General features: G+C 44.0%; 1 long non-coding RNA gene across 1 annotated transcript in view; it reads right to left on the reverse strand.

Annotated features, from left to right (window-relative positions):
• The window catches only part of LOC145529760 (uncharacterized), a 46,557-nt gene that overhangs the window by 15,836 nt on the left and 5,291 nt on the right, over nt 1–25,430 (reverse strand). Inside the window, exons 2-7 of the long non-coding RNA XR_014071330.1 lie at nt 23,332–23,387; nt 22,644–22,807; nt 19,230–19,355; nt 18,181–18,237; nt 6,106–6,192; nt 5,392–5,577 (exon numbers count right to left, since the gene is read on the reverse strand). This is a non-coding gene — a long non-coding RNA (uncharacterized LOC145529760). The remainder of the gene's footprint in view (nt 1–5,391; nt 5,578–6,105; nt 6,193–18,180; nt 18,238–19,229; nt 19,356–22,643; nt 22,808–23,331; nt 23,388–25,430) is intronic.

Raw genomic sequence — 25,430 nt, forward strand, 5'->3', positions numbered from 1 at the left:
ATAGCATATTAAAAAGCAGAGACATTACTTTGCCAACAAAGGTCCGTCTAGTCAAGGCTATGGTTTTTCCAGTGGTCATGTATGGATGTGAGAGTTGGACGATAAAGAAAGCTGAGCGCTGAAGAATTGATGCTTTTGAACTGTGGTGTTGGAGAAGACTCTTGAGAGTCCCTTGGATTGCAAGGAGATCCAACCAGTCCATCCTAAAGGAAATCAGTCCTGGGTGTTCATTGGAAGGACTGATGTTGAAGCTGAAACTCCAATACTTTGGCCACCTCATGCGAAGAGTTGACTCATTGGAAAAGACCCTGATGCTGGGAAAGATTGAGGGTTGGAGGAGAAGGGGACGACAGAGGATGAGATGGTTGGATGGCATCACTGACTCAATGGACATGGGTTTGGGTGGACTCCGGCAGTTTGTGACGGACAGGGAGGCCTGGCGTGCTGCGGTTCATGGGGTCGCAAAGAGTTGGACACCACTCAGCAACTGAACTGAACTGAAACAACAGAATCAACTGTAACAAATTCAATAAAGAGTTGGTTTGTTTTTTTTTTAAGTTGAACCTCAACTAGATTAGTCTTTAAGGATAAAAAAAAAAAAAACAGAAACTAACAAGTGTGGTGAGGAGGTAGAGAATTTGGACCTTTCTGCACTGCTGTAAGAACGTTAAACAGTATAACCACTGTAGAAAACAGCATAGCTGTTTCTCAAAAAACTAAACATAGCATTTTCATTTGATCCAGCAATTCCATTTTTGTGTATACACTCAAAAGAAGGGAAAGAAAGCACTCAAAGAGATATTTGTATACATATGCTCATAGCAGCATTCTACAGAGTGGCCAAAAGCTAGAAGCAACTCAAGTGTCCACTGATGGATAAATGGATAAACACAGTGTGGTCTACACATATTAATACAATGGAATATTATTCAGCCTTAAAAGGGAGGGAAATTCTGAAACTTGCTACAATATGGATGAACGTTGAAGACATTATGCTCAGTGAAATAAGCCAGATACACAAAGGATAAAGGCTGTATGATTCCACTTACCTGAGGTCCCTAGAGTCATTAGATTCATCCAGACAGAAAGCAGAATGGTGGATGCCAGGGGCTGGGGAAGAGGGGAGTGTGGAGCTGCTGGTGAATGGGTGCAGAGTTTTGGTTTTACAAGATGAAAAGAGATCTGGAGACGGTGATGGTGGCTTCACAACACTGTGAATGTGCTTAATGCCATCAAGTGATACACTTTAAAATGGTTAAAATGGTAAATTTCATGTTCTATGTTTTACCAAAAATGAAAAAGGTTTTTTGAAAAAGATGCAAATGTTGTTTTGCTGTGTGTATTTTACCACAATTTCTAAAAAAACTAAGCTCTCCATACTTTAAAAATGTGGGCCTGGGACTTCCCTGGTGGAACAGTGGTTAGGAATCCACCTTACAATGTTGGAGATGTGGGTTCAATCCCTAGACCAGGAACTAAGATCCCACACGCTGCAGGGCGACTGAGCCTGTTGTTGTTTTCAGTCACTAAGTTGCGTCCGACTGTTTGGGACCCCGTGGACTGCAGCACGGCAGGCTCCTCTGTCCTTCACCACCTCCCAGGGTTTGCCCAAACTCATGTCCACTGGGTCGGTGATGCCTTCCAACCATCTCCTCCTCTGAGCCCGCGTGCCGCAACAAAGGATCCCGCGTGACATGTGCTGCAACGAAGACCCAAAGCAGCCTAATTAATCAATTAATTAAAAGTGGGCCCATGGAGAAGCCGTGACCTCTGCTCGCCCGCGAGTGGCTGCCTCTGTTCCCCTCCGCTGCCTGTGTCTGTGGCCACCAGGAGGCAGAGACTTGCCGGCCACCCCCTGTGAGAGGCGCCCCCCACCCGAGAACAGCCTGGTAAGCCGCTTCTCTGCTCTTCACAGCCTTCTTCTCCCTCTTTCTCCATCTTCTGCTCACGGCCGACCTGCCTCTTCCACCAGGGCTGAAAAGTTAGTGCAAAGCTGTGGAAAGGCTTCCTGAAGAGAGTCAAGCTGGCAATGGTGGGCAAAGGGGGGGTGCTAGCTCCCCCTGCTTCACGGCACCCCGAGATGCCATCTCTCAGAAATACCCCCCAACCCCAGGCCACCCCTTTTCACTCAAGTCTTTCCAGTCCCTGAAAGCAAATCCCTTTCCACTTCAGCTCTCTGGCACCATCTTGTGTTAGTTTATAAACAGCTGCTGGGCTGCGCTTAGTTGCTCAGCCGTATCCGACCCTTTGCAATCCCACGGACTGTAGCCCACCCGGCTCCGCTGTCCATGCGGATTCTCCAAGCAAGAATACTGGAGTGGGTTGCCATGCCCTCCTCTGGGGGATCTTCCCAATCCAGGGATCAAACACAGGTCTCCTGCACTGCAGGTGGATTCTTTACCGTCTGAGCCACCAGAGAAGCCCAAGAATACTGGAGTGGGTAGCCTATCCCTTCTCCAGGGCATCTTCCCAACTCAGGAATTGAACTGGGGTCTCCTGCATTGCAGCTGGATTCTTTACCAGCTGAGCTACCAGGGAAGATTTAAACAGCTACAAAGATTTTTTAACAACTATTTTAAAGAACAAAATAGTTTTCTTATTTTCTTTTTTTTTTTAAAGTTTTTATTTTATATTGGAGTTTAGCCGATTAACAATGTTGTGATAGTTTCAGGAAGACAGCAAAGGGACCCAGCTGTACATATACATGTAACCATTCTCTTCCAAACTCCCCTCCCATCTAGGCAATAACAAAATAGCTTTCTGAATTTTATTGCAGAAGAATTGTATAATATTCTATAATAACATAACAAGAGTAATACTAAATAATATTCTAGAAGAAAATCAGCTTCACTGATTGTTTTAGCAGCAAGTGGTCAAAGCCTTTTTATCCTTGAGCATATTCATAAATATTTCAAAGATAACCTTAAATGTAGAAGTTGGTTTTACTCATCCTGCCTGTGACAGAGAAACTACCTGTGAAATAAAAAGGAAGGTATGTTTTATGTTTAAAGTTTTATCAGAGCCAGAAGAGGAACCATGTAAGTGAAAGATATTATAAACACGCATCTTCATCTGGTGTCTCAGCTCCACACACTCTTCAACAGATGATAGAAGGACTGTCTTGTTCACATAAAGTAAAGGCAGTCAAAGGACACTCCTTAATGACTGACTCTAAACCTACAGATCTATAGGTCTATGCAGGGGGTTATGTTGCTAAAACCAAAACTGATACCTCAGAGGGGAGGAAGAGGAAGGAAGAGAAATCAATCATTGGTTAATCTAGTAAAACTGCTTCATCTAGCAAGATCTAATATCAGGATGGTAAGCACCTGCTCCTCAGCAGTTTCCTGAGCCTTTCTTATTCAGGTAGAATTGCAGACAAAGCTGCCCTTGCTTCTCAAGGCAATCGAGAAATGAAGGATGCATCTGGGGACTTCCCTGGCGGTCCATTACTTAAGAATCCGCCTAGGCAGACGAATGGATAAGGAAGCTGTGGAACATATACACATTGGAATATTACTCAGCTATAAAAATGAATGCATTTGAGTCCATTCTAATGAGATGGATGAAACAGGAACCTATTATATAGAGTGAAGTGAGTCAGAAAAAGAAACACCAGTACAGTATATTAGCACATATATATTGAATTTAGAAAAACGGTAACAACGACCCTATGTGCAAGATAGCAAAAGAGACACAGATGTAAAGAACAGACTTCTGGAATCTGTGGGAGAAGGCGAGGGTGGGATGATCTGAGAGAAGAGCATTGAAACATGTATATTATCATATGTGAAACAGATGACCAGTGCAAGTTCAACGCAAGAAGCAGGGCACTGAAAGCTAGTGCTCTGGGACAACCTAGAGGGATGGGATGGGGAGGGAGGTGGCAGGGGGGCTGAGGACAGGGGACACATGTACACCTGTGGCTGATTCATGTCAGTGTACGGCAAAAACCAGCACAATATTGTGAAGTAATTAGCCTCCAATTAAAATAAATAATTTACAAAAAAATCTGCCTTGCAGTGCACGGGACAAAAGTTCAGTTCCTGGTTCAGTTCAGTTCAGTCGCTCAGTCGTGTCCGACTCTTTGCAACCCCATGAAGCGCAGCACACCAGGCCTCCCTGTCCATCACCAACTGCCGGAGTTCACCCAAACTCATGTCCATCGAGTCAGTGATGCCATCCAGCCATCTCATCCTCTGTCATCCCCTTCTCCTCCTGCCCCCAATCTTTCCCAGCATCAGGGTCTTTTCCAATGAGTCAACTCTTCGCATGAGGTGGCCAAAGTATTGGAGTTTCAGCTTCAACATCAGTCCTTCCAATGAACACCCAGGACTGATCTTCTTTAGGATGGACTGGTTGGATCTCCTTGCAGTCCAAGGGACTCTCAAGAGTCTTCTCCAACACCACAGTTCAAAAGCATCAATTCTTCAGTGCTCAGCTTTCTTTATAGTCCAACTCTCACATCCATACATGACCACTGGAAAAACCATAGCCTTGACTAGACAGACCTTTGTTGGCAAAATAATGTCTCTGCTTTTTAATATGCTATCTAGGTTGGTCATAACTTTCCTCCCAAGGAGTAAATGTCTTTTAATTTCATGGCTGCAGTCACCAACTGCAGTGATTTTGGAGCCCAGAAAAATAAAGTCAGCCACTGTTTCCACTGTTTCCCCATCTATCTGCCATGAAGTGATGGGACCAGATGCCATGATCTTAGTTTTCTGAATGTTGAGCTTTAAGCCAACTTTTTCACTCTTCTCTTTCACTTTCATCAAGAGGCTCTTTAGTTCTTCTTCACTTTCTGCCATAAGGGTGGTGTCATCTGCATATCTGAGGTTATTGATATTTCTCCTGGCAATCTTGATTCCAGCTTGTGCTTCTTCCAGCCCAGCATTTCTCATGATGTACTCTGCATATAAGTTAAATAAGCAGGCTGACAATATCCAGCCTTGACGTACTCCTTTTCCTATTTGGAACCAGTCTGTTGTTCCATGTCCAGTTCTAACTGTTGCTTCCTGACCTGCATACAGGTTTCTCAAGAGGCAGGTCAGGTGGTCTGGTATTCCCATCTCCTTCAGAATTTTCCACAGTTTATTGTGATCCACACAGTCAAAGGCTTTGGCATAGTCAATAAAGCAGAAATAGATGTTTTTCTGGTACTCTCTTGCTTTTTTGATGATCCATCGGATGTTGGCCATTTGATCTCTGGTTCCTCTGCCTTTTCTAAAAGCAGCTTGAACATCTGGAAGTTCATGGTTCATGTATTGCTGAAGCCTGGCTTGGAGAATTTTAAGCATTACTTTACTAGTGTGTGAGATGAGTGCAATTGTGCGGTAGTTTGAGCATTCTTTGACATTGCCTTTCTTTGGGATTGGAATGAAAACTGACCTTTTCCAGTCCTGTGGCCACTGCTGAGTTTTCCGTATTTGCTGCACATTTCCAGTGGTCATGTATGGATGTGAGAGTTGGACGGTGAAGAAAGCTGAGCGCCGCAGAATTGATGCTTTTGAACTGTGGCGTTGGAGAAGACTCTTGAGAGTCCCTTGGACTGCAAGGAGATCCAATCAATCCATCCTAAAAGAGATCAATCCTGAGTGTTCATTGGAAGGTCTGATGTTGAAGCTGAAACTCCAATACTTTGGCCACCTCATGCGAAGGGTTGATTCATTGGGAAAGACCCTGATGCTGGGTAGGATTGGGGGCGGGAGGAGAAGGGGACGACAGAGGATGAGATGGTTGGATGGCATCACCGACTCGATGAACATGGGTTTGGATAGACTCCGGGAGTTGGTGATGGACAGGGAGGCCTGGCGTGCTGCAATTCATGGGGTCGCAGAGAGTCAGACACGACTGAGCGACTGAACTGAACTGAGTGCAGCACTTTCACAGCGTTATCTTTTAGGATTTGAAATAGCTCAACTGGAACTGGAAATCCCTGGTTGGGGAATTAAAATCCCACATGCTGCACAGTGAGGCCAAAAGAAATAAAATAAAGTTGTTTCTGGCAAACCACACAGGAAAAAAAGCACCGCTTTGGAGTTACAATCCCACCTCGGGTTACCGGTGTCACTGAGAGGGCTTTAAAACATCCGCTCTACTCACAGGAGACCCTAAGCTGCAGGGAGCCTCACACACTTGGACTTGGTTCACAAGATTCAGACCTTTTTCCACTGGTCGACTTCACCATGCCTGTGGAGTTCAAACAGAAGAGAGAGGCCAAAGGACCCTGGGAGAGGGAAGGAAGCTGGGGCCTTCCACATTGGCAGCCAAGCCATAGCCAATATATATTTAATGTATAAAAGTAAATCCTTACAATGTGAAGTAAAGAAAGTCTCCAAAGGAAAAAACAACACTTCCCCAGCGAGGAGGTAAGCAGACAGAGGCCTCATTTTTTTCTTTTCTTTTATGTACATGTCACATTTGTCACCCCTGCAGTAAAAGGAGTCAGGCTTGGAGGTCAGAAGGGCTGCGGTTAACTCTTTACTGACCACGGGATTTTTGCAGAAACTGACGCTTGTGGCCGGTGATTTATTAGGTAAGTGAATACTGAAGCACTCCAGTCAATAACATTCCGAGACCGTGATGCTGGGAAAGATTGAGAGCAGGAGGGGGAGGGGGAGACAGAGGATGAGATGGTTGGAGGGCATCACCGACTCAATGGACATGAGTTTGAGCAAACTTCAGGAGAAGGTGAAGGACAGATGAGCCTGGTGTGCTGCAGTCTATGGGGTCGCAAAGAGTCGGACACAACATAGCGACTGAACAGCAACAACAACAACAAAAGACATGTTAACATGTCTCTGGTCAATAATGTGTTAAGGCCAGCCTGTCTGTGTGACTTTGGACGGCTTTGGCAGCAGCTCTTGGCCCCAAAGGCCTCATTGTGACCCCAAGGTTAACAGCACCGGCCTTGGGGGACTGACCTGAACACAAGTGAAGTGTCTCTAAAACAGAGCCTGGCCCAGGCAGGGGCTCAACACATGAAGGTGGCGTCTTGATGATGGTGATGATGATGGCCAGCCTACTGCTCCCCTCCTCCTGGACCGCCATCCTCCCAGACACAAGCCTGCCTCCTTTTCCAACTGGCCGTTATATTAACTTTGTAGCAATGACACTGAAAGTGTTAGTCACCCAGTCATATCTGACTCTTTGCAACCTCATGGACTGTAACCTCTGTCCATAGGATTCTCCAGGCAAGAATACTGGAGTGGGTTGCCATGCCCTTCTCCAGGGGATCTTCCTGACCCAAGGATCAAACCCAGGTCTCCTGCATTGCAGGGAGATTCTTTACCATCTGAGCCACGATTGAGAACTTCCTATGTGCCAGGTGCTGTGCATTAAATTATTTCACTTAATTCTTATGAGGGTACTCATCATAGCTATTGATAATACCCACCTTTTCAGGTAAGGAAGCAGGTTCAGAGAGGTTGGTTAATGTACTAGGGTAGGCTGACTGCTGTCACAAATAACCCCAACACTTTGGTGACTTAACACGATGAAGGCCTCCCTCTCCTCCCTGTTACTGTGTGCAGAGGGCATGGGGTGAGGGATCCACTCTAGCCATCGTTCAGGGACCCAGGCTACTTCCATATTGTGACTCCACCAGCTCCTGCATCCACGTCCACCTCTGGCTCCTCTGCATCTAGCTGGTAGGTGAGCAGGAGTGAGAAAACCCATGGCTCTTACCTACTTCAACGCAAGGAGACACATGGCGCTTCTGCTCTCACTCCACCAGCTAAAACTAATCTCTTTGCCGCACCTACATGCAACAGGCTGGGAAATACTGTACCGGTGTTCCTAGGAGGAAGAGAGCAGACATAGATACTGACAAGCAACAGTAGTTTCTACCACAAAGAACTTGCCTAAAGTCAGACAGTCTATGAGAATGGAAGTGAGACGTGATTCCCTCTATAATGTAGGGGACGGTGGTAGTTTTAAAACAGAGCCCCCAAATTCTCTACCATTCCTCCAATCATGAGTTGATGTCAATGCTGAATCTGGGCTGTGTTAGTCCTTGGCCAATAGAATAGAGCAAAAATGACAATATAACTGTGTCCAGGCCCTCAAAACATCTACTTCCTACCTCCTGGGATTCCCCACGCTGGGAACCCAGCCACCGTGCTGTAAGGAAGCCCAAACTAGTCTATTCAAGAGACCACATAGAGGGCTTCCCTGGTGGTCCAGTGCTGAAGAATCCGCCTGCCAGGGCAGGGGACACAAGCTTTATTCCTGGTCCAGGAGGATCCCACATGCCTTGGAGTGACTAGACCCGTGTGCCACAGCTGCTGAGCCCATGAGCTGCAACTACTGAAGCCCGTGCATCTAGAGCCTGTGCTCTGCAACAAGAAAAGCCCCTGCAATGAGAAGCCAGTGCGCTGCAAGGGAGACAGCCTCGTTTGCTGCAACTAACTCAAGCTCACGTAGAAAAGAGGACCCGGTGCAGTCAGAAATAAATGAATCAAAGAGATCATATGGAGAAGTCACTTGTTTTGTGGGAGAGGTCCAGTCATCATCCAGAATCACTGACCAGATGTGTGAGTGAAGATGCTACCGCTCTGACTGGTATGAGGTGGTACCTCATTGTAGCTTTGATTTTCATTTTCTCATAATTAGTGATGCTGAGCATCTCTTCATATGCCTGTTGGCCATGTGTGTCTTCTTTGGAGAAATGGAATGCTACTGAGCCATTAAAAAGAAGGAAACGATGCCATTTACAGCAACAGTGATACAACTAGAGATGATCACACTAAGTGAAGTAAGGCAGAAAAAGAAAGACAAATCCCATGTGATATCACTTATATGTGGAACCTAAACTATGACACAAATGAACTTACCTATGAAACAGAAACAGACTCACAGACCAAGAGAACAGACTTCAGGTTGCCAAGGAGGAATGGGGTGGGGGAGGGATAGACCGGGAGTTTGGGATTAGCAGATGCAAACTACTCTATATAGAATGGATAGACACACAGGCCTATTGTTAGCACGGGCTTCCCTGGTGGCTCATCTAGCAGTAAAGAGTCCACCTGCAATGCAGGAGACACAGGTTCAATCCCTGGGTGGGGAAGATCCCCTGGAGGAGGAAATGGCAACCCACCCCAGTATTCTTCTCTGGGAAATCCCATGGACAGAGGAGCCTGGAGGGCTACAGTCCATGGGGTTGCAGATTCAGACGGGACAGAGCAACTGAGCACATACACATTGTATAGCACAGGGAACTATATTCAATATCCTGTGATAAACCATTAAGGAAAGGAATATGAAAAAGAATGTATGCATATGTGTATAACTGAATCCCTTTGCTGTGCAGTAGAAATGAACACATCATTGTAGATCAACAGGTTAAATGACTCACTCTCTGTTGCTAATCACTGAGCCCCACTAACCTCTGTGTACCGCTGTCCGTTCACTGCCAGGAAAACGATATTTGGTCCACACTGAAGCTGGGTGGCTCTGCAAATCCCAGAGGACCTTGTGGCTGTTCCAGTAGGTCCTTGTTTATTTCTTTTATATACACAAGTGTGTATCTGATAATCCTACACTTCTAATTTACCCCTCCACTGTCCCCTTGGGTAATCATCAACTTGGTATCTATGCTTGTGAGTCTGTTTCTGTTCTAAAAATAAGGTCATCTGTATCACTTTATGGATTACACAGATAAGTGATATCATATTTGTCTTTGTCTGACTTACTTCACTTCCTGTGATAATCTCCAGGGTCATGCTTGTTGTTTGTTGAATTTTTTTAAATGAAAACACACAGACATTCAATTCCACCATAAGCTAACTAGCTATTTGGTGCTAGTTCCAGCATTTATATGTTTTATATGTGGAAATACTGCTGAAATCCTAAAATCCAACTATATAAATGAATATGTACAGTACAGTCACTTCTTGGATTTCACATGCTTATACTCTATTGTTTTTTAAATTTTTATTTTTGAAGCGCCAAAATAACTATTTTATCATGTAACAGCTAAGCAGTGTACCCAAATGAAAAAAATGTATAAAACAGCAGCTTCTGTGGCTGAAGGGGATGAGGCCAGAGTCCAGCTGTTCAGCCTCCTCGTCCCTCCCTTCTGATTTTCTGGCTTCTGCTGGAGACCCTGGGGCTCCCTGGGACGCAATCAGTTCAGTTCAGTTCAATTCAGTCACTCAGTCATGTCCGACTCTTTGCAACCCCGTGGACTGCAGCACACCAGGCCTCCCTGTCCACCACCAACTTCTGGAGCTTACTCAAACTCATCCATTGAGTCGGTGATGCCATCCAACCATCTCATCCTCTGTCACCCGCTTCTCCTCCAGCCTTCAATCTTTCCCAGTATCAGGGTCTTTTCCAAGGTGTCAGCTCTTCACATCAGGTGACCAAAGTATTGGAGATTCAGCTTCAATATCAGCTCTTCCAATGAATATTCAGGACTGATTTCCTTTAGGATGGATTGATTTGATCTCCTTGCAGTCCAAGGGACTCTCAAGAGTCTTCTCCAACACCACAGTTCAAAAGCATCAATTCTTCGGCGCTCAGCTTTCTTTATAGTCCAACTCTCACATCCATACATGACTACTGGAAAAACCATAGTCTTGACGGATATTTGTTGACAAAGCAATGTCTCTGCTTTTTAATATGCTGTTTAGGTTGGTCATAACTTTTCTTCCAAGGAGTAAATGTCTTAGTTTCATGGCTGCAGTCACCATCTGCAGTGATTTTGGAGCCCCAAAAAATAAAGTCTGCCACTGTTTCCACTGTTTCTCCATCTATTTGCCATGAAGTGATGGGAACAGATGCCATGATCTTAGTTTTCTGAATGTTGAGTTTTAAGCCAACTTTTTCACTCTCCACTTTCACTTTTATCAAGAGGCTCTTTAGTTCTTCACTTTCTGCCACAAGGGTGGATGCAATGTTGTTCAGAAATCAATCTGCATTTTCAAGATGGAACACTAGAGGGCCTGCCGCTGAGTGTCAGCTGAGCTCTCCATTCATTATTCAGCTCAGTGTCAGCTGAGCTCTCCATTCATTATTCAGTTTGTGCCCAGGATGATAAAGATGCCTGTTGCAAACCCCTCTTTTTCTTATTTACTTATTGGCGGGGGGCGGGGGGTGGGGGCAGGAGTGGCTCTGCACAAAAGACAGGATCTTAGTTCCCCAACCAGGGATAGAACCCAGGTCCCCTGCACTGCAAGGCGGAAGCTTAACCACTGGATCTGAAGAGAAGCCCCAGGAATATCTAAAGAATCTATTTTCAGAACATAAAGTTTAATTTCTTTTGGAAATACAGGTCTCCATTGAAAAACATTGAAAAACAAAAGTTGTAGAATGCCTGGGAAAATTAAACATTTGAGTAAAACCATCCTTCAAGAGATCAGACTTCTGCAAACCTCAAATCAGAAAACAGCTAAAAATATATATATTCAATGAGAAGGCAATACACATGGGCCTTTATGAGGTATAAAACATGCACAAGCTCAGGGAATAATTTTTTAAAAACATAATAAAATAATTATATTAAGTCTTCAAACATGATGACACCATCTCATTAAGCCTAAATTAACTTAAAGGTCAACAATGCATAATCTATGTGTAGGCATAAAATGTATTATGTCAATGATTAAACCATTATCTCCTTTTTCTTATCTCTATCCTATTAACTCTAAAAACACTAGAACCTCATATAATTTATGTGATACGAACAAATTTAAAAGGTATCAGATTTTCCTAAGGTTATTTCTGATTAAAAAATAATAATAATAATAACCCAAACTCCACAGACACCTAATTCATTGACGTTTTATCACACTCCACAGTGTGTGTCCCAGGAGATCAGCATTGTAAGGCAAGGGCTGTAGGGAAGACTCCATAGGAATAAAGACAAATAGTCCAAGATAAAACATGCCAGTTTCATGATAGCCGGGAACTACGGTAGACATGTTTTCAGTATTAAGGAGCTGAGCTTATATGAGTCCCAGTGGAGAAAAATTCATTTAGCATTCATCTATGCCAGGTCCCAGGAATACAGATGTGAACAAAACACCAAAAATCCCTGCCTGCATGGAAATTACATCCTCATGAAGATAGACAGTTAATTATTAAGTTGACTGCAAGCATGATGAAGATAAGGTAAATTAGGGTAAAAAGACTGTGAAGGGCTTCCCTGATGGTCCAGTGGCTAAGACTCTGCACTCCCAATGCAGGGGGGCCTGGGTTCGATCCTTCGTCAGGGAACTAGATCCCACACCCTGCCACTAAGAGTCTGCATGCCACAACTAAAGATCCCACGTGCGGTAACTAAGACCTGGTGCAGCCAAAAAAATAAATATTTTTTTTTAAAAAGACTGTGAGAGTAGGTAGGGGTGTAAGGACTCACAAGTTTAAATAGGGTGGGGGAAACCTATTCCAGAAAGAGAGAACAGAAATGGAAACGGCCCTGAGGCAAGTGAAGGAGTAGGAAGAGGATCAGTTTGGCAAGAACAGAGTGATTAAAATGTAAAATAATGGGGACACCAAGTCAGAGAGATAAGACAGAGTTGGGGTGGGGGATACAATGAGGGCAGTGCAGCTGACTGCAAGGATTGGGGCTTTATTCTGAGGGAGATGGGCTGCCAGTGGTTGGCTTATAAGGAAAAAAATAGCATCGTCAGATTCAATGTTCTAATGGGATTACTTACTGAGGTGAGACAGGCTATAGGAGCAAGGGTACAAGAAAGCAAATTTAAAAATACAGGCAAGAAATAATAGTGGCTCGGTAATAGCATGGTAACTCAGCATGACTTTAGACTATTCCTCCTGATGGTCACAGTTATAAGCTCTGGGTGTTAATAAATACAGTTGTTTGAAGACACTTGTGGAATGACCAGCACAAACAGAAAGAGAAAAAGATTTAACATTTGGAAGAAAGGGAATCACGTGAGGTGAGGTCCACGTGTATATGGCTCCTGCCTTTGCTCACTCCCCAGTCTGTCTGGCATGGCAGATAGAGTCAGGCAGAGCCTGGAGATTTGTTGGTCCGTGGAATCATAGGAGAAGTTCAAGGGCTGCAAAAGCAACTGGTTAGTGAATGGAGGGACTCACAGAATTCCACAAAATGGAGGAAGCCACAGAGGAGGTAAACTCAAACTCTCCATCGCAACCCCTTTCAAATTATTGGCTGACCCCAGAACTGCACACGTATAGGGCAAGACTACAAAGACCCCAAGAGGAAAACAGCTGCAAGGACTAAAGAGCTGAGCTGAGATTTCAGCACATGCCCACTACAGGGAAAACAGTTTGTAGATCACGTCCTCCCAAGACAGAAGAGCTTTTCATTGAAACTTCATAAAGACCAGATGAAGGAATAAAGACCACCTCCTAGGACAAAGGTATTCACTTGAAAAGCAATGGTAAAACTAAAACAGACCTGCCCTAACAAGTGCAAAATCAACCCTCCACAAGATTATGGTGATGTAGAGTAATTTCATTGTCAGGCTGGATGAAGCACAAACTGGAATCATGACTGCCAAAAGAAATATCAATAACCTCAGATATGCAGATGACACCACCCTTTTGGCAGAAAGTGAAGAGGAACTAAAGAGCCTCTTGATGAAGGTGAACCAGGAGAGTGAAAAAGCTGACTTAAAACTCAACATTCAAAAAACTTAAGATCATGGCATCTGGTCCCCTCACTTCACGGCAAATAGATGTGGAAACAATGGAAACATTGACAGACTTGATTTTCTTGGGCTCCAAAATCACTGCAGATGGTGACTGCAGTCATGAGATTAAAAGACACTTGCTCCTTGGAAGAAAAGCTGTGACACATCTAGACAGCATATTAAAAAGCAGAGACATTACTTTGCAACAAAGGTCCATCTAGTCAAAGCTATGGTTTTTCCAGTAGTCATATATGGATGTGAGAGTTGAACCATAAAGAAAGCTGAGCACTGAAGAATTGATGCTTTTGAACTGTGGTGTTGGAGAAGACTCTTGAGAGTCCCTTGGACTGCAAGGAGATCCAACCAGTCAATCCTAAAGGAAATCAATCCTGAATATTCATTAGAAGGATTGATGTTGAAGCTGAAACTCCAATATTTTGGCCACTTGATGCAAACAGCCAACTCATTAGAAAAGACCCTGATTCTGGAAAACATTGAGGGCAGGAGAAGGGGACTAGATGAGATGGTTGGATGGCATCACTGACTCAATGGACATGCTGCTGCTGCTAAGTCACTTCAGTCGTGGCCGACTCTGTGCGACCCCATAGACGGAAGCCCACCAGGCTCCTCTGTCCCTGGGATTCTCCAGGCAAGAACACTGTAGTGGGTTGCCATTTCCTTCTCCAATGCGTGAAAGTGAAAAGTAAAAGTGAAGTCGCTCAGCCGTGTCCGACTCTCAGCGACCCCATGGACTGTAGCCTACCAGGCTCCACCATCCATTGCCTTCTCTGCAATGGACATGAGTCTGAGTAAACTCTGAGAGTTGGTGATGGACAGGGAGGCCTGGTGTCCTGTGGTCCATGGGTTCACAAAGAGTCGGATACAACTGAGTGACTGAATGACAACAACAAAGTAATTTCACTACCTTCTAAAACAAAACTCAACATTCTTCAAAGGTAGAAGACAGATTTGAGATTCCCTACAGTACGTCCCCCACAAAGTCCAGTGTCAATAAGAAAAATTATTAGACAGGTGAAAACAAAAGTAAATGAGACATAATAATAAGATAAATCATAAAAATAAGACATCTAATTAGATCTAGATAAGAAATTGATTCCAGGATGGCTCAGAAGTTGGGATTAGTAGACATTAACTTTAAATTAGCTACTATAAGGGTTCCTAGGGGTCCAGTGGTTAGGATTCGGCACTTTCACTGCCATGACGAAGGTTCAATCCCTTCCCAGGTGGCACCAACAGTAAAGAACCTGCCTGCCAGTGTGGGAGACAGAAGAGACACAAGTTCGATCCCTGGGTCAGGGGGATTCTCTGGAGGAGGGAATGGCAACCCACTCCAGTATTCTTCCCTGGACAATTCCATGGACAGAGGAGCCTGGCGGGCTACAGTCCACAGGGCTGCAAAGAGTCAGACACAACTAAACCTACTTAGTACACACGCACATAAATATGTTCAAAGACTTAAAGAACAATATGATCACAATGAATGAACAAATTAAAATATGAGCAAAGAAATGGAAACTCTAAAACGCAACCAAATGAAAATTCTAGAACTGAAAAATGCAAAATCTGAAATTGAAACAAACAGAAACCACTGAATAGTTCGCGTGTAGACTGGCTATAACAGAAGGAATCATCAAGATCCTGGAAATCAGTCAACAGAAATCATACAAGCCGCAGTCCCCAGAATAATCAAGAAAAGGGGACTCATACAGAACCAGCTGAGAATTTACTCGTCATGACCATCCCTAGGTGTAAAGAGGCGAAGGGGCGTGGTATCAGAACCCAGAGAGAGTTGTAGAAGGAATGCCAGCGTTCTCCTGCCCCTGATCTTTCCCACACCGTCCAGTGGCCCAACTAAGTAGAAGCTCAGGGGCATGGGAGTCAGCTGATTCCGTGTGTAAAAATCCCAGGACCGAAGCAGGCTGGGGTAAATGGAGACTGGATCTAGAGGGAAAACGGAATATCTAGATCACACATCTAAATATATCCCAGTAAGCGATTTAAAAGATAAAGGAGGACTTCCCTGGTGATCTAGTGGCTAAGAATCCACCTGCCAATGCACGGGACACGAGTTCAATCCCGGGTCCAGGAAGATCCCACGTGCCACAGGCAGCTAAGTCTGTGTGCCGCAACTATTGATCACTCACTCTAGAGCCCTCGAGCCACAACTACTGCAGCCCACGAGCCCCAGAGCTCATGCTCTGCAACAAGACAAGCCACCACAAGGAGAAGCCCAAGCACCATGGCTAGAGAGCCGCCCCCTGCTTGCCACAACTAGGGAAAAGTCTGCTCACAGCAACAAAGACTCAGCACAGCCAAAAAACAAAAAAAATTTTTTAAATTAATTTTAAAACAATAAATAAAAGACAAAAAAAAGAAACACTCCAGCATAAATCCTAGGTCACTTACAAAGGAATAAAACTCACACTGCCCAGGGTTCCTGCAACAATAGTAAGAAGTCCCAAAAGACAATACAGTAATATCTACTCAATTTTGAGTAGCAAGGTTGCAAACATTTTTCAACCTAGTAAAAAGGTTTTTCACGTGTAAAGGCAACAGAGAGTTATTCTCAGATGTCTAAGGATTAGAAAACATATCCTGCATGTTGCTTTGTGAAAAAATTACTTGAAGACATACTAAGGCCAGCTGAAAGAAAAGTCAAAATTAAGAACTCAAAAACAGAGAATTTATGGTATAAAAGAATTTCTGTAATGATTCAACTTATGGAAGGAAGGGCTTATGCATTTAAATTATCTTTTTCTTTTTTAATTTACAGTTGAACAACATAAGACAGATGATGTATGCATCAAATCCACAGCCTGCTCCTAGGATGGGAGGGAAGAGTGAGAGGCTTGAAATCTGCACGGAGACAGAAAATTTGAAGAAATGGTCCAGTGTTATGTAGGCACTGGAATAACAGATCTTCCTTGCTTCTGCTGGGCCCCAGACTCACCACGCCCATTAGATTATGTCCTACTGGATGGAATCTAGAGCTTGGGGCAAGGCTTGGCCCTGCGTGCTTTGCCCAAGTGTTTCTATTCTGGATCTGAGACTTCCCCACTGCTATATTCTTCACCCTGCAAAACATACACCATCTCCCACATTTGATTCCTTGAAACAATTAACATATCACCTTTCTCCACGACTTTCTAACAATGGCTAAACTTCTCAGAGGATTGAGACACAGTGCAAAGCATCACTGAATAATCTTCACAAAAACCTAGTGCTAATAAAGAATCACATAATAGGTAATTTCATTGAAAAGTAACTTGAGAAATGATTTTTCTCCTTGAGTGAAGGAAAAAAAATCTGGTAGAATATATGTCAGACCAGTAACAAAGATTATTTCTAGGAGTTGGATTATGGCCAATTTGGACTTTCCACATTAACAATTGCAATTCTATAATTTTTCTAATTTTTTACAATCATGTTACATACTCAAACTAGAAAAGTGTTTAAAGAAATCATTTTAAAATAAAATAAAGTTCCCTGTGGTGTACAGTATTTTTAGTCATTTCAGTCATGTCCGACTCTGCAACCCATGGACTGTGGCCCCCAGGCTCCTCTGTTCATGGGATTCTCCAGGCAAGAATATTGGAGCGGGTAGCCATTCCCCTGTCTTTTCTTATGATGTCTTCGTCTCATTTTAGAATCATAGAAAGAATCTGAATAATTTTCCCTTATTCCCTTGGGAATGGCTTCCACTCAGTGAAAAGGGCTTCCCTGGTGGCTCAGATGGTAAAGGATCCGCCTGCAGTGCAGGAGACCTAGGTTTGATCCCTGGATCGGGAAGATCCCCTGGAGAAGGGAATGGCAAACCCACTCCAGTAGTCTGGCCGGGAGAATTCCATGGACAGAGGAGCCTGGTGGGCTACAGCCCATGGGGTCACAAAGAGTGGGACATGACTGAGTGTCTTGAAAAAGAAGAAAGAGTTCACCAGTGAAGCCTTCAAAGCCTTCAATGCCTGGCCTCTCTTTGTGGAAAGTTCTCTGATTATTAATCTCTTCACTTGTCATAGGTCTATTCAGATTTTCTACTTCTTCTTGTCAGTTTTAGTGGTTTTTATCTTTCTAAGAATTTTCCCAATTCATCTAGTTTATCTAATTTATAGGGATACAATTGTTCATAGTACCTCCTTTCAGATTCACTTTTTATTTCTGTAAGATCACTCATAACGGTCTTCTTTCTTTCCTGATTCTAGTAATTTGAGCTCTTTCTCCTTTTTTTTTAATCAATCTAGCTATAGGTTTGTGGGTTTTATATTAATGAGATTAGAAATCAAAATTTTCACTCTATGGGAAACAGACACAAGGATAAAACCTAAGAGGTTATGTAAAAGCCTCAGAATGATCCATCCGGATTGTAATGATCCATCTGTATCAGTATTAACACATTATTCATTTTTATTTTGCCACTGAAAAGGTTTAGAAACAATGAAAAAGCCTGAATAGTAGTACAGAGTATGGTACCTCTCAGACTGTGGCATCTAATAACCATTCCCCACAAAGGTAACTAGAGATCATGCAAACGTACCTGGTTCTCAGTTTGAGGAAGGACATATCAGGGACAGCTGTGCAGAAAGCAGGGAGGCTATCTATCAAGAAAAATGGGGTCATTTCAAAATGGCACATAAGCCAACTTAAAGGATCCTCACTGGCTATAGATGGTACAACGTGAATATCAAAAGCATCAAGGGCTTTACATGGATAAACTCAGTTGATCCTTACATCAAGCCTGTGAGTTATCTCCAGACTAGAGACAGAGAAACTGAGACTCAGAAAGAGGTTAAAAGTCACTTGGCCCCACGACCCACAACTACTGAGCCGGAGTGCAAGTACCGAAGCCCACCCGCGGACCCCTGGTGGACACCCCTGGTGGTCGGGAGGTTAAGAATCTGCCTGTCAACGCAGGGGGCACGGATCCGATCCCTGCTCCGGGAAGATCCCACAGGCCGCAGAGCAGCTAAGCCCACGCTCCACAACCACTGAGCCCGCCTGCGCGCTAGGGTCCGGGCTCCACAAGAAAAGCTGCGGCAGTGAGGGGCCCGAGCACCGCAGCTAGAAAGTAGACCCCACCAGCTGCAACCAGAGGAAGCCCACATACAGCGACAAAAACCCAGTGCAGACAAAAACATAAATAAATAATAAATAAATAGAAATTAAAAAAAAAAGCAAAGAGAAGCCACTGCAATGAGAAGCCTGCACACCACAACTAGAGAGTTGCAACTACAGAAAAAGCCCAGTTGCAGCAATGAAGACCCAGCACAGTCAAAATAAATCATATATATATATATGTTTAAGAAAAAAAGGATTACTGTTCAAAAAAACAAAAGGTCACTTGGCCCCTTTCTCACGGTTAGGAAGTGGTAGACCTGAGCTCAAACCTAGGTCCGTAGCCTCAGAATGTGTACCTAACTCCCATTTTTATCTGCTTGTCAATAGTTATTATTTTATCATCAGAAAAAGAAAGTGCTGTTTTTAAACACTCTTATCATACATTTACTCTGTAAGTTTTCTCGAGTTGAAATTAAGAAACTGACACTGACATTTTAGCTTTTAAACTTGGCTCTTTGGGTGAAATACCTCAGGCTAATAGCAGAGGTGGAGCATTCTCGAAGATCGTGGTTTTCACATTCTTTGGCTTGGTAGGCAGAGCTGGGCTCTCGCTCCTAAGTAGTATCTGGAGGTTGCCCAGTTCTGTGCTGGAGGCTTTTAAACAGATAGATACATCAAGTGTCAGATATTCAATCCATGGCAGCTCTTATTAATATGAAAATCTCATTTGCAAAGGGCTTTTTCTACCCCATTGAATTGGCCCAGTAAAGTAATCCTGTTGAAAACAAAGACCTGTCTCCAGAACCCCAGGAAGAGTTGCATGTTATTTGCATAGATTTGCATATCAATTCATAGCTGGTGGAACTCCTCATTAAGGGGTGGATTATCCCAGGCTACTGAAATACAAGGAGGCAAATATTTCTCAACTAATCAGTTCAGTAGAAGTAGCCTCTCTTTACCTACTACCAACCTCTCACCTCCAAAAAATAAAAATAGTAAGTCTTCATCCAAACCCAGGTTTTCCATGGGAATTCTATGGGGGTCGGGAGCTGGATGGCCATTGAATGAGGATTCTGGAGGAAGGAAGCGAGAAACACACTTCAGGCCAGGAGTCAGTTCAGATCCAAAGTTAGCATCCCTCTCTGAGATTCAGAGCCTGCCAAGGAAGCCCAGACCAAGAGCAGGAGCCCCAGGCTTCTCCACACCATCTCTTTTCTCTGGTGCTCCCTCTCAATTGCGTTTTCTGATTCCCCTCTGCCTGGATCCAAAATTCCTTCAGTTCCACCCTTCCTCTCCCTCACATCCTTCCCCTCATCTTCAGCATCCCCCTCTGGCCTCAAGAATTAAGGAGGGGAGGCTTAGTTCTCTACCTTCTTTCCTCCGAAAGAGTTATTGAAAGATAGCATCTGTGACTAATTCAGGATTCAAATTTAGATTCTTTTTGGCTCACATCTTATTTGACATAGAAATTTTTCATTCAGTAATTACTTATGAATAAAAAGAAAAGTTAGGAATACAACAGATATTACTTTCAAGAAGAATGTGAAGAGCCTGATTTGAAGAGCTGACTCATTGGAAAAGACCCTGATGCTGGGAAAGATTGAAGGCAGGAGGAGAAGGGGACGACAGAGGATGAGATGGTTGGATGCCATCACCAACTTGATGGACATGAGTTTGAGCAAGTTCCAGGAGATGGTGAAGGACAGGGAAGCCCGGCATACTGCAGCTCATGGAGTGGGGTGCCATTTCCTTCTCCAGGGGATCTTCACCTGGAGATCGAACCCACCTCCCCTGTATTGGCAGGTAGATTCTTTACTGCTGAGCCACCAGGGAAGCCCGCTTGTTAGTCTGTAGAGCGCAGTAATTTATGAAAGGTTTTTCTCTCGCAAAGTCAGTGGGATCCTAGAGGATTTTAGAGAGAGAGAGGATGACATGTTTAAGTCAGTGTTTTGGAAAGGCCTGTGATCTCAGGTTTGAGAGAACTCCCAGGGCCATGGAAAAAGGTTTAGAAGGTAGTCATACAATTCGAGCATTGATGTGGACACCACTGCCAAGCAACGGTGAGATGGATTAAAAAGATGGATGTGCATTCTTTGTGCATTTAAAGAGTTGAACACGACTTAGCAACTGAACAACAACAACTTTCAAGAAAATAGCTAATGCTAATCATGAAGATTAAAGTCTAAGTGGCTGGGATCATATTGAATCTGCACAGCAAATCGTGGATATAGGACATCTTAACACTATTGCCTGGCACTATACTGCATGGAATAATCAAGAAATGTTATCTGTTTGTCTGGGTTGCCAGGTGTTGCATAAAGAACTACTGTATTGGACTTCCCTGGTGGTCCAGTGGTTAAGAATCCGCCTGCCAGTGCAGGGGATATAGGTTCAATCCCTGGCCCAGGAAGATCCCACATGCCAAGGAGCAACTAAGCCTACAATATCACAGCTACTGAAGCCCACACACTTAGAGCCTGTGCTCCACAAAAGAAGCCACTGCAATGAGAAGCCCGAAAACCACACAAAGACCCAGTGCAGCCAAATAAACAACTACTCCGTGACTCAACTGGCATCAAACAAGCATGCGGCTTGCTCTGGATTCTGTGAGTTGGGAACTCAGAGGGCCCCACTGGTGGCTTTCTGCTCCACACAGCATCTCCCAGGGTCATCCACTCAGCTAAATTCAGCTGGGTCTGAACTGGAGGGGCGTTTTCAAGGCTTCACTCCTCTGTGTTTTTTCATGTGGCTCCTCTCTTTTCACACGGCTAGCTTGGGCTTCCTCACAGCATGGTGGTCTCAAGGTGTTCAGACTTTATACAGTTTGATTCAAAAGGCAGCATTCTGAATGAGCCTTCCAAAGAAAGCATTCCAGCAATGAAGGCAGGCGCCGCCGATCTCTGAAGGCCTAGTCTCAGAAGTTACACAGTGCCGCTTTCATTGCTTTCAGTTGGTCAAAATGAGTCCCAATGCCAGCGTAGATTCAAAGAGCAGGGAAATAGGCTCTACCTGTTGATGGGAGAGCAGCAAAGAATGCACATCCATCTTTTTAATCCATTTCACCATTGCTTAGCAGTGGTGTCCACGTCAATGCTCGAACTGTATGACTATCTTCTAAACCTTTTTCCATGGCCCTGGGAGTTATCTCAAACCTGAGATCACAGGCCTTTCCAAAACACTGATTTAAACATGTCATCCTCTCTCTCTCTAAAATCCTCTAGGATCCCACTGACTTTGCGAGAGAAAAACCTTTCATAAATTACTGTGCTCTACAGACTAACAAGCGGGCTTCCCTGGTGGCTCAGCAGTAAAGAATCTACCTGCCAATACAGGGGAGGTGGGTTCGATCTCCAGGTGAAGATCCCCTGGAGAAGGAAATGGCAACCCACTCCATTATTTGTAGTTGTTGTTCAGTAGCTCGGTCAGGTCCAACTCTACAACCCCACAGACTGTAGCCTGCCAGGCTCCTCTGTCCATGGGATTTTTCAGGCAAGAATACTGGAGTGGGTTGCCATTTCCTTCTTCAGGGGATCTTCCCAACACAGGGATCGAAGCTGACTCTCCTGCTTGGCAGGGGATTCTTTACCACTGAGCCACCCGGGGTAAGCTTGCCTGGAAAATCCCATGGACAGAGAAGCCTGGCGGGCTGCAGTCCATGGGGTTGCAAAGAGTCAGACACAACTTAGTGACTAAATAGCAACAACGGCCTAACACACACATGCACACCTATTTCCTCCCACAGACACTCTCACACAAGCAAGCACCCAATACACACGCTCAAAGACGTACATGCTGGTGACTGCCGACCTCCCCAAAGGACCACCAGAACAGCTTGGCCATCACACAGCCATGACCTTTTCCTGACCACAGTCACAGACAGCCTCTCCAGTCTGACCAGCCCCAGGAGGGTCTCAGAACAGGGAGATCAGGGCAGATACCTACAGGGTTTTGGTGTCTGAGCTCAAGTGGTTCAAGACCGAGCAAAGGGACTTCCCTGACGGTCCAGTGGCTAAGACTATGCACTCCCAACGCAGGGGGCCTGGGTTCGATCCCTGGTCAGGGAGCTAGATCCCACATGCTGCAACTAAAGATCCCGCACTCTGCAACTAAAAAAAAAGAAAAATTCCACATGCTGTAAAAAGGATCAAAGGTCCTGGGTCCGTCCCGCAACTAAGAGCTGGTGCAGCCAAATAAGTAAATAAATAAATAATAACATTAAAAAAAAAAAAAGACTGGGCAGAGTTCATGAAGTTATAGTTTAGGACTAGTGGCCACAGGAAGGCAAGGGCCCTAGAGCCAGTGTCTGTTAGTAAACAGCTGTTTGGCTGGTGGTTGTTTTGTCTAGGTGAGCAGCCAGTTGTTCTGAGAATGGGGCTATGTGTTCCAATGCACAAGCCCTTATTTGAATAAATTGGTTTTCAGGAACTTCCAAAACAAACAGTGAAATACTGAATGGCTTACAGTGTTTTCTTCCTGGGAAAGCACTTTCTGGAATGCACAGCCATCTTGCTGACACAGCTGGCTGGTCTTTCATCCTGAGTGCTCACGCACGTGCATCTCGGGCCTGAGCACACAGTCGGACGCTGAGTGGGCCTGCTCTTCCTCTAGCTTTGCATTTTCACATCCTCACCCTCTTTCCTATCAGAGTTCATTTTCTCTCTTCATACATGTCACGTGTGCTCATCACTGGAAAGTTTGAAAAGAAAACACGGTTAGAAGAAGTCATAGTGTACACACGGAGGTTAACGGACAGAGATGCAGTTGTACCCATGTCCTAGGGCTGCTGGTAGCAAACTGCCACGACCTGCGGGACTTAAATGTGTTCTCTCACATTTCTGGAGGCCCAAAGTCCGAAATCAAGGTGTTGACAGATTGTTCCATGCTTCTCTTGCAGCTTCTGGTAGATCCCAGAAAACCTTGGCAGTCCTTGGGTGGGGCTGCGTTGACTCCAGTCTCTGCCTCCACAAAAGCCTGGCCTTTTCTGTGTGTGTCTCTATGTATATTTTCTCCTCTTCTTACAACACCAATCCCTGGATTTATGTCCCACCTTAAATTAAGATCCTTAACATTTGAAAACACTCTAGTATATCCAAGTAAAGTGGACAACATTCTAAGGTTCCAGTGGACGTGAGTTTTGGGAGGCCACTATTCATCCACTATATGGGTATAAGAGAACTAAATTTCCACCTACCATATCAGGAAGCCGACAGATAATGTCTAAAATCAATAAACCAAGAAATGGCGACCTAAGCATGATATTGTGACGAAGGGTGGGAAGAATTAAAGGCTTGAACAGTGTTCCCAAGGAGAGAAGGGAGAAGTTGGGAGGGGCCCACTCTTTTTCATACTTTTGTTTTCCAGTACTTCTTTTTTTTTTTTTTTTTTTGGCTGCACTGGGTCTTATTGCTGGGAGGGCTCAGGAGTTGTGGCACACAGGCTTAGTTGCTCTGCAGCCTGTGAGATCTTCCTGGACCAGGGATTGAAACCATGGCTTCTGCACTGGCAGGTGGACCTCCTGCTTTAACCACCAGACCTCCAGGAAAGTCCTTTCCAGTACTTCTTGACTCTAAATTATCAAATTACTCTTTTTTTTGAAAACTCAAAACTAAGAAGAAAATCACCCATGTGCTTTTTCTTCCTTATGCTTTTCCGCACTTAGATAGAAAAAAATATTTTTTTTTCCAAATGAATGAAAAATCTTTTTACCCAATGGTATTATTATAATAATTATAGTTAGCATGTTGCTGTATATATATTCTCTCCAAATTTTCTAGGTTGCTCAGACTATGCAATAGTGAAACCAGTTTAGTTCCACCTCACTTCATAATATAAACATATTTCCATATGACCTTTGTATTTTAATGAACATTATTTTTATGGCTGGGCAAAATCCATTATTTACTTTAAATTAGTCCCTATTTTTTCACATTATTAATAACAGTGAAATATATATATCTTTGAGCAGTTTTTTGTTGCATTCAGATGACTTCCTTGAAATATATTGCAATTTCTAGAAGGTTCTATCACAGGGGCATGGCTGTTTTGAAAATTTTGGATATATCTGCCAAAATATTAATACATTTTAGAGGAGAAAGAGTTAACAGTGTGTCCTATAACAGCTCATATAAAATACTGGTCTTTCTTCTCACCTTGTCTTCTCAGTGAAAGCCTGTATTATAGGATTTTATTTATTTAAATTGAAGGATAATTGCCTTACAGTATGTGTTGGTGTCTATGAAAGATCAGCATGGACTTACCCATGTCCCGCCCACCTGAACATGCTGTATTATAGGATATCGAGTTGCTTGGTCTGCTGCCCCCTAGTTTTACTTACAGTCCCAAAGTAGAGGACTCTGAGATTACCCTCAGAGCTTACTAAAAAGTAGACAAACTGTCCTTCGATGCTCACCTCCTGCCAGCCAATAGAGGGAGAAAACCGAAGTCCTTTTGACTGATCTTCATCCATTTTTGGTTTCCTTCTGTTCTATTTTTTGGCCACTTTTTTACTTTCTGTCATTACAAGATGCTCCAGGATCATCTTATAATTTCCTTACTGCAATCCTACAATCAGTGGTATTTCCAAGGGACCCTAGTCCCTTTTATTGGGGAGTGGGATTTAGAGACTAAGATGCAGGCTTTGAGGGTGCTCTTTGTTACTGGGGTGTCACTCTTTCAGGCCCTCTCAGCAGAAAGAGCCAGGAAACATGTGTATCCATGCCACCTTTTGTC

The sequence above is a fragment of the Giraffa tippelskirchi genome, chromosome 12 (genome assembly GCF_054371585.1).
Source record: "Giraffa tippelskirchi isolate mGirTip1 chromosome 12, T2T-mGirTip1v1.2.pri, whole genome shotgun sequence".
NCBI lineage: Eukaryota > Metazoa > Chordata > Mammalia > Artiodactyla > Giraffidae > Giraffa > Giraffa tippelskirchi.